The sequence below is a fragment of the Sinocyclocheilus anshuiensis genome, unplaced genomic scaffold (assembly GCF_001515605.1).
Source record: "Sinocyclocheilus anshuiensis isolate Anshui unplaced genomic scaffold, SAMN03320099.WGS_v1.1 scaffold889, whole genome shotgun sequence".
Lineage (NCBI taxonomy): Eukaryota > Metazoa > Chordata > Actinopteri > Cypriniformes > Cyprinidae > Sinocyclocheilus > Sinocyclocheilus anshuiensis.
The window spans coordinates 199,035-213,549 of record NW_015554115.1 but is presented as its reverse complement, the minus strand read 5'-3'; positions in this window follow the sequence as shown (position 1 = coordinate 213,549).

The following is a 14,515-nucleotide window of genomic DNA, read 5'->3' as shown; positions in this document are numbered from 1 at the left end:
TCTCTCTCTCTCTCTGTGTGTGGCTCCTTAGTCAAGAAGTTGATTTGAGATGTTTATGACAATTTGAAAATTAGCCAGGTTTAGATGATAATTAGAAAACATTATCACGTTTTTCTAAGAGTGATACATTTGATCAATCTGTCAATATCAGTCATACTTAAAGAGCAAGAAGAAAGTGTGTTTATGTCTGAAAAGCCCTGATGTGCTCTGTACAGGACATCCAGACGCAACACTGTCTCAAATATAATGTCCTCTACAGAGGACAGAAGTCTATGCCTGGGTTCCAGGAGGATATTATAAATTGTAAAAATACAGGAAAAAATTCATATATTTTTGAACTAATTAACTATAAATGTATTTATAAAATTTACAGGAACCACAAGCTCTTAAAGGGATAGTTCACCCAAAAATGTGTCGTCACGAGCCGCAGGGTTTAATTTGGATTTGTCTGTGCATGTTTTTTTTACTCTCATAGATTTTGTTACCATTGCCATGCATTATACGACTGATAGACTGCAACGGCTGGACGTAAAAATCATAATTTGTGTTCTACTGAAGAAACAAAGTCACCTACATTTTGGATGCCCTGGGGGTAAGCAGATACACATCACATTTTCATTTTTGGGTGAGCTATCCCTTTTAAGGCTGTCACACATTCTGATCTTTATCACCGTTCCACTCAGAAGAATCTGTAAGGCATGTTTGAACATGGCGCTAGGAAAACTTACATCCTCATCTACTGTCGGAAATGTGAAATGCATCCCTTCTGAACAAAATAAAAAACTGAACGACCTGAAGGGGGACATTAATAGCTGAGGTATACAAAGCGTTCAAACGTTTGATCAGTTTTTGCTTTGCCTGAGAATCGAACCCATGACTGTAATGCTGGAGTGGTTGAGCTCAGTAGGAGCTTCATTCCTCTCACGTCTGATTACTTTCACACATTAAGTGCAGCAACTACTGCTCTTTGACAGGTAGACCGGTGCGAGCGTCACGATTTGATAAATGACCTAGACAGAAGTTTAGGATCCTCCTTCATCCTCTCCTCCACAAGCTGTGCTCCTGCTCTTCACTTCAGGGCTTTATCTTACAGCTTTGCATTTCAGGGCAAAAACAGGAGCTGCTCTGATTTTCCATTCATCTCCTAAACTAAACTGACCGCTGGGTTAAATCAAAGGAGAATCTAGCATGTCTCAAGGGGCTCTGAGGTGTTTAGTGGGATTTGTTGCTCTACTGGGAATTTTACTGCTGAAAATCTCAGGAATTCATGGAAAAGCGACTGTTCATGTGGATGGATCTCAGAGATGGGAAAAACACGAGTCCCTGAGAGGGTGAGTCTTATGACACGCATCCAAACTAATGCTGCTTTTATTAGAATATAAGGCTGTGATATGTGGGCTTTTCTGAGTGAGACATTTGCCATTATTACAGAAGCATAGATGGTGTGATAGCTATATGAACAGTTTTACACTGAACTTCTTATACTGAAGCTTGTATAATTATCAGTGTGCAGATTACCTCTTGTTGCTTTGTCTCATAGGCTTCTTTGTGCATGTATTAATGCAGGTGATTTTGATCTTTGTGTTTTTGCAGCCCTAATGTGTGTGGATCACGTCTGCAGTCCTACTGCTGTCCGGGCTGGGAGACTCTGCCTGCAGGCAACCGCTGTGTTGTGCGTAAGTCCAGATGTTCCTCACAGTTAGCATCTGTAGGTCCATTTGAATGTGCTTTTGAATTCCATTGGCTTAAGCTTTGTTTTTTTTTATTCCAATAAGGAAATCCTAGGAAGCATGTGTAGTGAAGTAAAGCTTTGTAGAAATGAAGAAGGTGCTTCCAGTTTTTCTTCTTTTTAATATCAATTGCTTTGGTTAGGAAACTTTATTAATCCCCATAAGGGGAAACTCATTTGCCACCATTGTACACATGTACACCCGGAGCAGTGGGCAGTCATGTTGCTGTGGTGCCCGGGGAGCAGTTGGGGGTTCGGTTCTTGCTCAAGGGTCTCACCTCAGTCGTGGTATTGAGGATGGAAGAGAGCGCTGGTTATTCACTCCCCCACCTACAATCCCTGCCGGACCTGAGACTCGAACCCACAACCTTTGGGTTACAAGTCCGACTCTAACCATTAGACCACGACTGCCCCATACAATGAACACAATCAGTGATCTGCAGTGTTTACATGTCACATTTTAGTATCGGTACTTGAAACCTCAACCAAGGTGGTACTATTTAATGGCACTTTTCCACTGCATGGTACGGCTCAGTACCGGTAATAAAATGTGACGTGTAAACACTGCAGATCACTGATTGGTCAGCGAGAATCGTCATTACCAGCGTCATTGGATTAGCAACACCTGCCGCAGTATCGTTCGCACGACTTAACTTGCTTTAAAAAAAAAATAAAAATGAAATATGGAAAAAAAAAAATAAATGGCCCCTGTGTCGCGCATTTCCTTTTAAATTTTAGATATTTTTTTATTTTTTATTTAAGCGCGTTTGTGTTGCGTGTTTACAATGATGTCACAGCAGTAGAGGCAATGCAACTAGTCTATATTCCCACCCACTTTGAAGCGATACTAACTGCAGTGGAAAAGCGAAGCGAGCAGAGTAGAGCCGTGCTGTGCCGAGTTGTACCATGCAGTGGAAAAGCGCCATTAGTGTTCATATAAAACAAGTCAATAATTTTACCCTCCCTCGTAGGACAAGTCACCATTTGCTTAAAAGAGGGCAAGGTAGCAGAGAGTGAACTGTGGTTAAATTCCCCATTAATTATAAACTGCTTCGGGAAAAGAGCATTGCATATCATGGTTTAATCTCAAAATTGTTTCCATAGCCATCCTTCCATTGCCCGATGGAGGAATATATACCACTTGTACAATTACATGACAAAAACTCTCTGGGCAAATAATACAGTCGGCAGCTTACCACAAGCAGTTCAATAATCTGGTCACAAATAGTCTCTTTCACTGTAACATGGCCAGGATCACACCACTGATCATTCACATAGAGGCACAAATATGAAGGTAAAAGAGTAGCAAAACACGAGAGCTTGTTGATTTGAATGTGAGAACTTGTCATATTAGTATTCGTTGCAGATTAATAGTTACAAATGTGTAAAATAACATTCACATAAACAAGATGACAGACACAAATGTGTACAACATACTGTATTTACTTTTGCACTTTACTTCAGTTTCGCTGTACAATCACTAGTCGGCACTTACAATCTCTCAGATCTGGCAGCACAACTTCAAATCTCAGCGCTTTGACTTTTGCTACTCCTTTAGCGATATTCCTGTAGCAAAACTCACTTGTGCACTTGTACATGCAGATGTGAGAGAGCAGATCTGGGAGTGGGGCTGGGGTGGGAATGAAGGCATTTTATTGATCCATGCCTGACTAATAAAATCGGATGGTTTCTTTGCATGATGATCTCATGCAACAGCGGCAGCCAGTGGGCCCTTTCATAATTCAGTGTTGTCCTCAGTTTCTTCTGTAAATGAATTAGAAAGGTAGACTTGAGGTAAAAGACCATACAAGAACATGAAAAACCAACAGTTGTCTGGTGATGCACTGTGGACCTGGATAAACATCAATTATCAAACTATTATGACATTTGACACACATCAAACTATGTCAAGGTCCAATACATAAGTATTTCTATGATTAAACGCTGGCCTATTCCATATAAGCAAAATTTTAGATTAAAAACAACTTCACGTGCAAAGTATAAATACTACTTTTAAAATTAAAGTTGAAGGCTTCTGCTGAAAACAATAAGCAACATTTTTTTTAATCAAGTGCATTTTGAATTGTATGCATTGGCCGGTTCTGTACTTGCTATATTGCACTCATATTATTGTGAAATTACTTTATTTGCATACATTTTTTATCCTGTTTAATTTTTAATTATGCCTTAAAGGCTTTTAATTGGCCTTAATGGTCATTATATAAAGTGGTTCAACATATTACAGCCTTGTTACTCTGCAATATATAGGAAAAAAATATGAAAGATGTTGCACTATTTGCCAGCCAGATAATACTTGAATGCCAAGATGAATACAGTGGCTTAAAATAAAAGCTAATTTGGCTAATTTCAGTGTTTTACAAATAACTGATACTTTTGCATAAAGGCCCTGTCCCAAATCGCACCCTAAACCCTCGCCGTCTTCCTCTGAGGCCACACTTTCGTGACATAATGGCGCTTTGACTGTCGGGTAGAAGTCTGCTGCGCTTTGACTGTCGGGAGAAGTGCACATTGAGGGTGCATAGCTAAAATGACGAATGGGACACCCTACGGTCTTGTGGACTTAATGGACACGCGCACGCGGCAGCCATTGTAAGTCCGAAAGACCACAAGTGCACGTGAAGTGTGCCATTTGGGACAGGGCCAAAAATGTTTCTTTGGCCTTGTTCATTGGTCAGGCATTGGCCAATAAAATGGCTTCATTCGGACCCCAGCCCCACTCCCAGATCTGCTCTCTCACATCTGCATGTACAAGTGCACAAGCAAGTTTTGCTACAGGAAAATCGTGGAAGGAGTGGCAAAAGTCAAAGCACTGAGATTTGAAGTTGTACTGCAAGATTTGAGAGGTTGTATGTGCCGACTTGTGGTTGTACCTAATAACGCATTAAAATAATCTAACCTTGAGGTCATGAACGCATGAATTAACGTTTCTGCATTTTACATTGAGAGCATAGATCATAATTTAGATATAGTTTTAAAATGGAAAAATGCTGTTTTACAAATGCTAGAAACATGGTTTTCAAAGGAAATATTGCTATCAAATAGCACACCTAGGTTCCTAACTGATGGAGAGGAATTAATAGAGCAGCCATCAAGTGTTAGACAGTATTCTAGGTTATTACATGCGGAGGTTTTTGGTCCGATAATTAACCTCTGTTTTGTCAGAATTTAGCAGTAGGAAATGACTACTCATCCAGTTTTTTATATCAACTATGCATTCCATTAGTTTTGCAAATTGGTATGTTTCATCGGGTCGCGAAGAAATATAGAGCTGAGTATCATCAGCATAACAGTGAAAGCTAACACCATGTTTCTTGATGATATCTCCCAAGGGTAACATGTAAAGCGTGAAAAGTAACGGCCCTAGCACTGAGCCTTGTGTTACACCATACTGCACTTGTGATCGATATGATGCCTCACCATTCACTGCTATAAATTGATGACTGACAAATAAGTATGGTTTGAACCATGCCAATGCAATTCCACTAATGCCAACATAATTTTCTAGTCTATTCAAAAGAATGTTGTGGTCAATAGTGTCGAACGCAGCGCTAAGATCCAATAGCACTAATAGATACAACCACAATCGGATGGTAAGAGCAGGTAATTTGTAACTCTAATGAGAGCAGTCTCAGTACTATGATACGGTCTAAATACGGTCTAAAAATCCTCACAGGTACAATTTTTCTCCAAGAAGGAACATAGTTATGAGGATACTGCCTTTTGTAATACTAATAAAAGTAATGTACTTACAGTCGGGTTCTTTTGCGAACGATATTCTACATCTGCTTTAGATGGTTGGAAGGCTAGCTTGCAGCAACTGTAGCAATGTTATAGACTTGCTTTCAGATTTGTATGATAACGATTACTTATCCACACAAAATATATACTTAAAACCATTTCACGTTATTTTGGTTTATGTCATTCCCTGGATAATTTTAATTTTTAAATTATTTCAGTTCTTGCTGTGATGATTGTAATAGTGAGTACATTGTGTATATTTACATGGAAGTATAGTTGTTCTGCAATAAAAAAGACAAACGTTGTGATTTTTTTTACTATATGGGAAAAATTACATGGACACAAGTCATATTTTTATATTAAATATTCTCACATTAAGGCAAGTTTCACATCCATAAATGCTAGTGATCTGAAAAGAAACCCATTATTATCCAGTTTAAGAATAAAATGGCTCTACAATTACTTTAATTCCTCCGTTTTTTTTTCTTTAATTACGTACAATTACGTAATTCCTCCTTTTTCTTTGTGAATTATCATTGATTGATATGATCAGTCGTATTTTATTTTATAGGCTGTTTATTTACACAAATGCTCACAAATCAGTTTTTAACAGTAAAAGTTTTTTAATGTAAACAATATATTTATTATTTATTTATGAATTATATTGTATCATGTTTATCAAAATAAAGTGGAAAAATATAGACCCCATTTTATTGATATTTATATAGTACAAATTAAGCTTGTTTTGTTCAACTTTATTCTTAAACAGGCACTGTATTGAGCAGTAGATAAATTATTGAATGGAAAGGCTTTCTGTTACCACATGTAAATATCTAAAACGTTTGTTAATTATGACTGCTCCGTTTTCGACTCTTCCCTCGACTTCAAGCGGCAAATCTCGCCGATCGGTATTTGGTAAGTTCGTTTGAGATGCCAGATGCCTCTCATTGAATGAGGACGAGAGTAGACAGCTGCAGTCATCCTCTAATCGTATTTGTGGCAGATGTTATAAGTGTCTGGGTGAACTCCATGCTGGTAGCGACAGCTCTTAACTATGCCGGTTGAACCTACCCTGCTGTAAGTCAGAACGGAAGTTGCTTGACGTCATGTGAAAAGGGTCTAATAATTAAAAAAAGTGTTACCACTAATGGTAACACTTTACTTGAAGGGGTGTGCATAAGACTGACATGACACCTTCATAATTATGACATGACACATGTCATGAATATGAAGGAGGTTTTATGCATGTTTATGACAACTGTCATTAAGTGTCATTCGCTCAGTTATGTAATTTTTAATGCAAATATGACATTATTTGACCTAACCCTACCCCTACCCCTACCCTTACCCCTAACCATAGCCCATAACAAAGACATCTCAAACAATGTCATCTTTGCATTAAAAATTACCTAACTGAGCGAATAACACTTAATGACAGTCATGACATGTGTCATGTCATGATTATGAAGGTGTCATGTCAGTCTTATGCACACCCCTTCAAGTAAAGTGTAACCCCACTAATTAACTAGGATCAATCTGTGTTTTTTTAAATGAAAGATTTGGGGACATATCCTAATGACATTGATGAATTAATAATATTCAGAAGAGGATCTATGACTTCTGGAATCACCTCTTTTAGCAGCTTAGATGGAATAGGGTCTAACATACATGTTGTAGGTTTTGATGATTTGACAAGTTTATACAATTCTTCCTGTCCTATAGTAGAAAATGAGTGGAATTGTTCCTCAGGGGATCTATAGTGTGCTATCTGATGTGATACTGTAGCTGACGGCTGCATGGTTATAATTATATCTAATAGTATCGATTTTGGAAGTAAAGAAGTTGAAAGTGAAAATTGAAAGTGACGTGACATGTAGCCAAGTATGGTGTCCCATACTGTGAATTTGTTTCTCTGCATTTAACCTATCCAAGTGAACACCCACCCGGAGCAGTGGGCAGCCATTTTTGCTGCGGTGCCCAGGGCGCAGTTGGGGGTTCGGTGCCTTACTCAAGTGTCTCAACTATTGAAGGTGGAAGAGAGCGCTGGTCATTCACTCCCCCCACCTACAATCCCTGCCTTTGGGTTACAAGTCCGACTAACCATTAGGCCATGACTGCCCCACAAATGTTCAAACTCATTACTGTTGTGCTGTTGGGAAATATCAGTGTCTGTTGATCAGGGGCGGAGCTACAGGTAAGACCTAGGCCCACCCAGATTGACAGCTTGCCAACCCAGTCAGATTAGATTAGAATGCTTTATTGACATTGTAAGATACAATGAAATTGCAGGGCTTCTGCGTAAGGTGCGTGGTACATAACAGACAAAAGAAACTAAAAAGAAATATACATGATACAAAGAGATGTACAATTAAAATATTTAAGCTAAGACAAGAGAATAAAGAGAATGAAATAGAAAGAATTGCTTGTATATAAAAACAAATAAATAGTAAGTAACAGCTTGTTAAAATGATTATTGCACTGATATGAGGTAGTCTTCTGGCTCTGAGTAAACTATTACCCAGTATTACAAGTATTACACAGTGCACTGAAGGAATGGGGGTATAAAAACATTGCAGGTCCTTCAGAGAGGGAAGAGGACAGCCAATGATCCTCTGCACAGTGTTGATGATCCGCTGTATTCCCTTTCTCTCTGCCTCAGTACAGCTGCAATACCATACTGTGATACAGTATGTCAGCAGGCTCTCCACTGCAGAGCGATAGAAGGTCTCCAAGCAGCTTCTCCTTCAAGTTGTTCTTCTTCAGCACTCTCAGGAAGTGAAGGCGCTGCTGTGCCTTCTTGATGACTGCTGTGGTGTTGGCTGACCATGTGAGATCTGCTGAGATGATGGTGCTGAGGAATTTGAATGTCTGAACCCTCTCTACGCAGTCTCCATTGATGTAGAGGGGAACGGGGTCTGCCCTGTGCCTTCTAAAGTCAAGGATGATTTCCTTTGTTTTGGTGGTGTTGTGTCAGTTTGTTGGCTGAACACCACTCTGACAGTCTCAGGATCTCATATCTATAGGCAGCCTCATCCCCCTTTGAGATTAGACCCACCACTGTAGGATCATCAGCGAATTTGATGATGGTGTTCTGGTGATGGGCTGGACGGCAGTCATGCGTGTAGAGACAGTACAGAATTGGGCTCAGCACGCACCACTGAGGGGAGCCAGTGCTGAGCGTGCGGGTGGAGGAGATATGGGGACCAAGTTTAACAGTCTGGGGGTGGTCAGTCAAGAAGTTTCTGATCCAAGTGCAGGTGAGTGAGGGGAAGCCCAGATCTGTGAGTTTGCTGAAGAGGATGTCCGGTATGATGGTATTGAAGGCTGAGCTGTAGTCAATAAAAAGCATCCTCACATAGCTCTCCTGGTGTTCCAGATGGCTCAGCGCATTATGGAGAGCTATGGCTATTGCATCCTCAGTCGATCTGTTAGCTCTGTAGGCAAATTGATGTGCGTCGAAGGTGGAAGGGAGGCAGGTCTTCAGGTGGTGTAGGACCAGCCTCTTGAAGCACTTCAGGGCCAGGGTCTGAGGTGGTGTGTCAAAATGAGCAAAAAAGCAGTTCAGTTCCTCTGCCAGCGGAGCCAAGCTGTTCCCAGCTGCACAGCTGCTGCCTCTGAAGTTTGTTAGGTGCTGGAATCCCTGCCATACCTGTCGTGATTTGCTGTCTGTGAAGTGATCTTCTACCTTCTTTTTGTAGTCCCTCTTTGCATCCTTAATTCCTCTCTTCAGGTTGGCTCTGGCAGCACTGTAAAGAGCTCTATCACCTGACCTAAAGGCAGCTTTCCGGTCTTTAAGGAGCTTGTGGACTTGGCTGGTCATTCAGAGTTTCTGGTTGGGAAAAACCCGGATGATTTTAGTCACTGTGACGTTGTCCATGCAGTACTTGTAGGCCAATACCGCCTCAAAAAAAAGTGAATTTTCGGGCCATATAGAAACAGTCTTTGTGAGTGGTGTTGTTCTTCTTCTGAGGGGAATATATGCTGGAGTAAGATGAAGAGAGAGGTGGTCTGACTGGCCTAGGTGAGGGAGAGGAATGGCTCTATATGCATGTTTAATGTTGATGTTCACACGGTCGAGTGTGTTATCCCCTCTGGTTGGGCATTTAACATGCTGGAAGAAGTGTGGAAGTGCTGTTTTCAGGTCCGCCTGATTAAAATCTCCAGCTATAGTGTTTACTCCGTTGGGGTGAACAAGGTGCTGTTTATTTATGGCATCTAGTAAGAGAGCGAGAGCTATGCTGACATTAGCGTCGGGTGGTATGTAAACAGCGGTGACAATCACTACTGTTAGCTCTCTCGGTAAAAAGAACGGGTGGGATTTAACAGTCATGAATTCCAGATCCGGAGAACAGTGGCTATCTATGATTGTACTGTTGTTTGACCAGTCGTTGTGCACATATATACACACACCACCCCCTCTGCTCTTACCAGAGTTTTTGTTTCTGTCCCAGTGGTGTAGAGTGCGACCCGCCAGCTGCACTGCTGCGTCGGGGATCCTTGGGTGAAGCCAGGTCTCAGATACTATCATAATGCAGCAGTCGCGGATGTAGCGGTTCCCGGCGATATAAAGCTCCAGTTCGTCCATTTTGTGAGCCATGGATCTTGCATTGGTAAGAAACATGCTTGGTAGAGGAGGCTTATCTGGTTGTATCCTGAGTCTCGCCAGAAGGCCAGCCCGGCAGCCCCGCTTTTGTTTTCTTTCCTGACGCCGTCTGCGTCTTCTGCCAGGGCCGACAACAATCCACTGAGATCCCGGTGGTCTGGCGATGTACTTCGGAATATTGTGTGTGCGATAAAAGTCATGTGTGACTGTGATCTTGTGTTGAAATCCAATGTCTAATAAGTCCTGACGGCTATAATCATGCTTCACAGAAGCAACGAAATACATAATGTTTTATAATACAATTTTAACGTTTAAATTATTTTCATTAATCATTTAAAATTTGTGTTGTCATGGGTTTCATTAGAACTATATAATAACAATAATGACAGTAGTAATATGCTAATTAGTATTTTCAATTACGTTGCGCCAGTAGTATGTTAGGTTCTCCGCGCCGATAGCTCTGTCTGTCTGGATTCCAACTAGCAGCTCCCTTGAATGTTTATAATAAAAACAGACATCTAACCAGTGGCGGCTCGTCGGGGGAGGCAGGGGAGGCAGGCTAGCTTCCCTTCTGATATCAACCAATCATCAAAGAGACGTAAATTACGTGATATTAGTTTGAACGTCTGCCGCTGCGCTGATAATGTACCTAGTAGTTATGATGAGTAGCGATATTGAATATTTGATCGCCAGCAGATTTACCAAGCTGTCATTCAAACAGTATATGTACAAATTTAGGGAAAACAGCCTAAGCTGGATATAGGCTACAGCAGTCGGGGCTTAATTAAGTTCGCAACAGGCAGCTCTCTTTTAACACAGACTTTTAAGAAGGGATGGATGTTTGCTTCAAGTGATAGGCCAGGTAAGTGTAGTTATATTATCTTGCTGTATGCATGTCGTTTTCTTTACGTTTTCTGACTAAAAGCAACCAAAAAGCCATTTTAAAGTGGTTAAGCAAATAATATAATAATAATAATCGGCAGGGATCCCAGACCAATACAATTAGTGTGCCTCCTCTATTTTAAAACCCACGAGCCGCCACTGCATCTAACAGAACAAATTGGATAAAAACAAAAGGATCAACATCTTCAAATCAAAACCAAGATTACTATGACTTGTTTAGAAAAGACATCAGTCATTCAAGGTAAGGTTATATGGGTAGTTTTGTAATCTGACCCGCTGTGGCACGGTTATGCAGTATTTGCATTGAAATATTTGTGAGCAAGAGATTTTCTGGAATGCACTTACAAACTGCAAAATAATAGCATATTGGCGAATGCTTTTTGTCGTTTTCTGGCAATCGCTCCAGTGCATATGTGTTTGCGGAGAGAGTCAAAGGTTTCTATTTTAAACGTGCTTTTGCAGCATTGTGCAATGAAGCCAATCACAGACATATATGTTAATTTCTTGAACACATTGACCAATCTACTCACCGCTTTTTGTTGTGTGCAGGCTCGCAAATTCTCTCATTATAGAGAGTAGACACGGTGTAAATAAGAGCTTGAATGTGCAGTGTAGAGAGATTCACTGATTATAACAGAACTCCGTGAGATCGCGATGAATATAAAGGGAGCGCTCATTATGCATTTTCTAGGCTACAGGCTATATATTCCATTCATAATTTAAATAAAGGGTTCATTTTTAGAGGTGCAAAGAGGACCAACAGCTATGTACATGCTGTAAAGTTTCGCGAGTGACATCCACGCGCTACGTGCGGTATTCACTTTCACAACTGCAGGGATTGATATAGTAATTACAATGGACGGGACAAAAATATAATTTGTTTAAAAATATGTGTTAAGCAATGTAAATTCACAATAATAAATGAATAGAAAAATATTTGAATTATTTATATTGAAATAATTATATAGAATGAAATATTTGCATCAAAATTCTATTAAAACACTGTTGCAGTTATTTGTAAAATAATGACTTGTAAATCTTGCAAGTCAGCTATTCACTGTGCTTGCTATTCTTTTTATGGTGGTGCTTTCGAACCATTGCTTACACATCTGCACTTCACTAATGAAGCAGTGAAATTGTTCTGTAACCAGGCACATGCACTTGTCACCTTATGCGTTTTGACTGATCAGATAGCTATCTGATTTGTTAAAACTGTTCCATTTACAACTGGCCATATAAACGTGTCTCCTCAAAATACGATCTTCAATTCCTGCGCTAATAGGGGAGAGAGTGCGTCATCACTGAGGAGAGAATTTAGTCTCACTACTTATAATGAAGATGAATGTGTTTTGAGCCCCTGGATGCGACGTCGAACTTTCAGCTTATTTGCGGCAGTTTGTGAGTCTGCTAGCTGTAGAGAGACGTTCATCTGCAGCGGCTCATATCTGTGGAGATGCGTGTTGCAGTAGCGCTGTGGTAAAATTAAAAATATGTTGTTTGTAGCGTCTGGACCAATCAGATGTTTATGTAGTTAATAAAGTCTTATTTGTATCACACTTGACGTTGTTCATTGTTTGCTCATAACTGGAGTCCCTTAATCATGCCGATTTATGCTACAGGCTCTCTGTAGAACTGTACAGTAAGAAAGTTATTTACCTTAATCAGGAAATTAACGTTCTTAGAATTGACAGACAGTTGACCCTGAGAGGTCAAGTAAATATCTACAGCGGATCTAAATATTTATAATTAATTATAACTAGTTATGATTAATTATTCATATTTCCCCATGAGCTGATTCGCTACATGTTCAACAACCAGATGCATTTACACTTGTCCAGTTGCATCTGGAAAGCGTCTCAGACCACCTCTTGAAGTGTTTTGCGAGATCGGATTGCAATCCACCTCTATATGCATTTCGGACCAGTCCATTGTTTTCTTTTTATTTCTTTCTTTCTTTAATTATTATTATTCAGCAGGGTGATGCGAATTATTCAGGCCCACCCACATTTTTAGAGGCCCACCCACTAACAACTTTCTGTCTCCGCCACTGCTGTTGATGCTTTGATTTTTCGTTAATTTAGTCACTGTACTGAATAAATATCTCAGGTTGTGTTTGTTTTCTTATAAAAAAGATGGAAAGTAAGCAAATCTAGCAGTATTTATGGCTTTTCTGTAGGAAGAAGTACTTTCCCTCCATGCAATACGAATTACCTCTCTTTAGTGTGCTCATTATACCACGATGTCGGACTGTTCCTTAAACTTCTTTAAATTGTAGCTTGTAGCAACACCTCCCCCTTTACCTTTTGGACATGGCTCATGTTTATAACAGTAATCTTGGGGGGGGGTGGGGTAGACTAATTTAAAATAATGTAATCATCTGGTTTTAGCTAGGTTTCTGTCAAACAGAGCACATCTAAGTTTTGATCTGTGATCATATCAAAAAGCGCTTTCAGAGGACATCTAATATTCATTACGCCAAGCTTTATCATGTGCTTATATGTGTATTATATCTGTTTTTATTTGTTGAACATCAATTACATTTTTACCCTTAAATTGGTTTGGACGTTTTTTGTATCTGCTAGTTAGGGGAACAGACACAGTCTCTGTAGCATCGGTGGGCAAACTTTTTGACTCAAGGGCCATATAAAGTTTTTTGAATGTAAGTGAGGAGCCGCATAGTACTGTCACCAGTTCACCAGCTTGCCTGTCACAAGACCAGTCATCTCAGCACACTACATTTCCCATCATCCCCTCTGGCTACCACCTATGCACACTCCACAATCACCACACCTGTCTGCCATCAACCTTATCAGTTCCTCAACATAAGCCAGCACCAAACACACGTGGTTGTCGGGTCTCGTCATTCAGTACGGAACTACTTACCTGTGGATTACTTACCAGTGCATCGAACTGTCTTGACCTTCGTCTTCTTTGACATCTGTGTATCACCATCGGCCTACCTACAGCCCATCAGAATCAGAATGAGTTTTACTGCCAGGTATGTTTACAAATACGAGGAATTTGTTTTAGTGAAAGAAGCTCCACAGTGCAATATGTATACTAATGTTGTGTGTACCACGATTATTGTTAAGTGTTCATGAGATGTATTGCCTGAGGAAAGAAACTTCCTGTGTCTGGTCATTCTGGTGCTCAGTGCTCTGTAGTGTCGACGAGATGGCAACAGTTCAAAGAGGGAGTGTGCTGGATGCAGGGGGTCCAGTAAGGGTCCAGTGATATCCTTCAGATAAGCCAAAACCAGTCTTTCCAATGATTTCATGGCCACAGACGTTAGAGCCACAGGTCTGTAGTCATTAAGTCCAGTAACTTTGGGTTTCTTTGGGACGTGGATGATGGTGGAGCGTTTAGCTTGTAAATCCTGCTCTGCTTCATTAGTCCATCTTTTTACAGTTCTTATTACAGGTTTAGCTGATTTCAGTTTATGCATGTAGGTCGGTATAAGATGAACCAAACAGTGATCAGAGAGCCCCAAAGCTGCCCGTGGGACAGAGTGATATGCATCC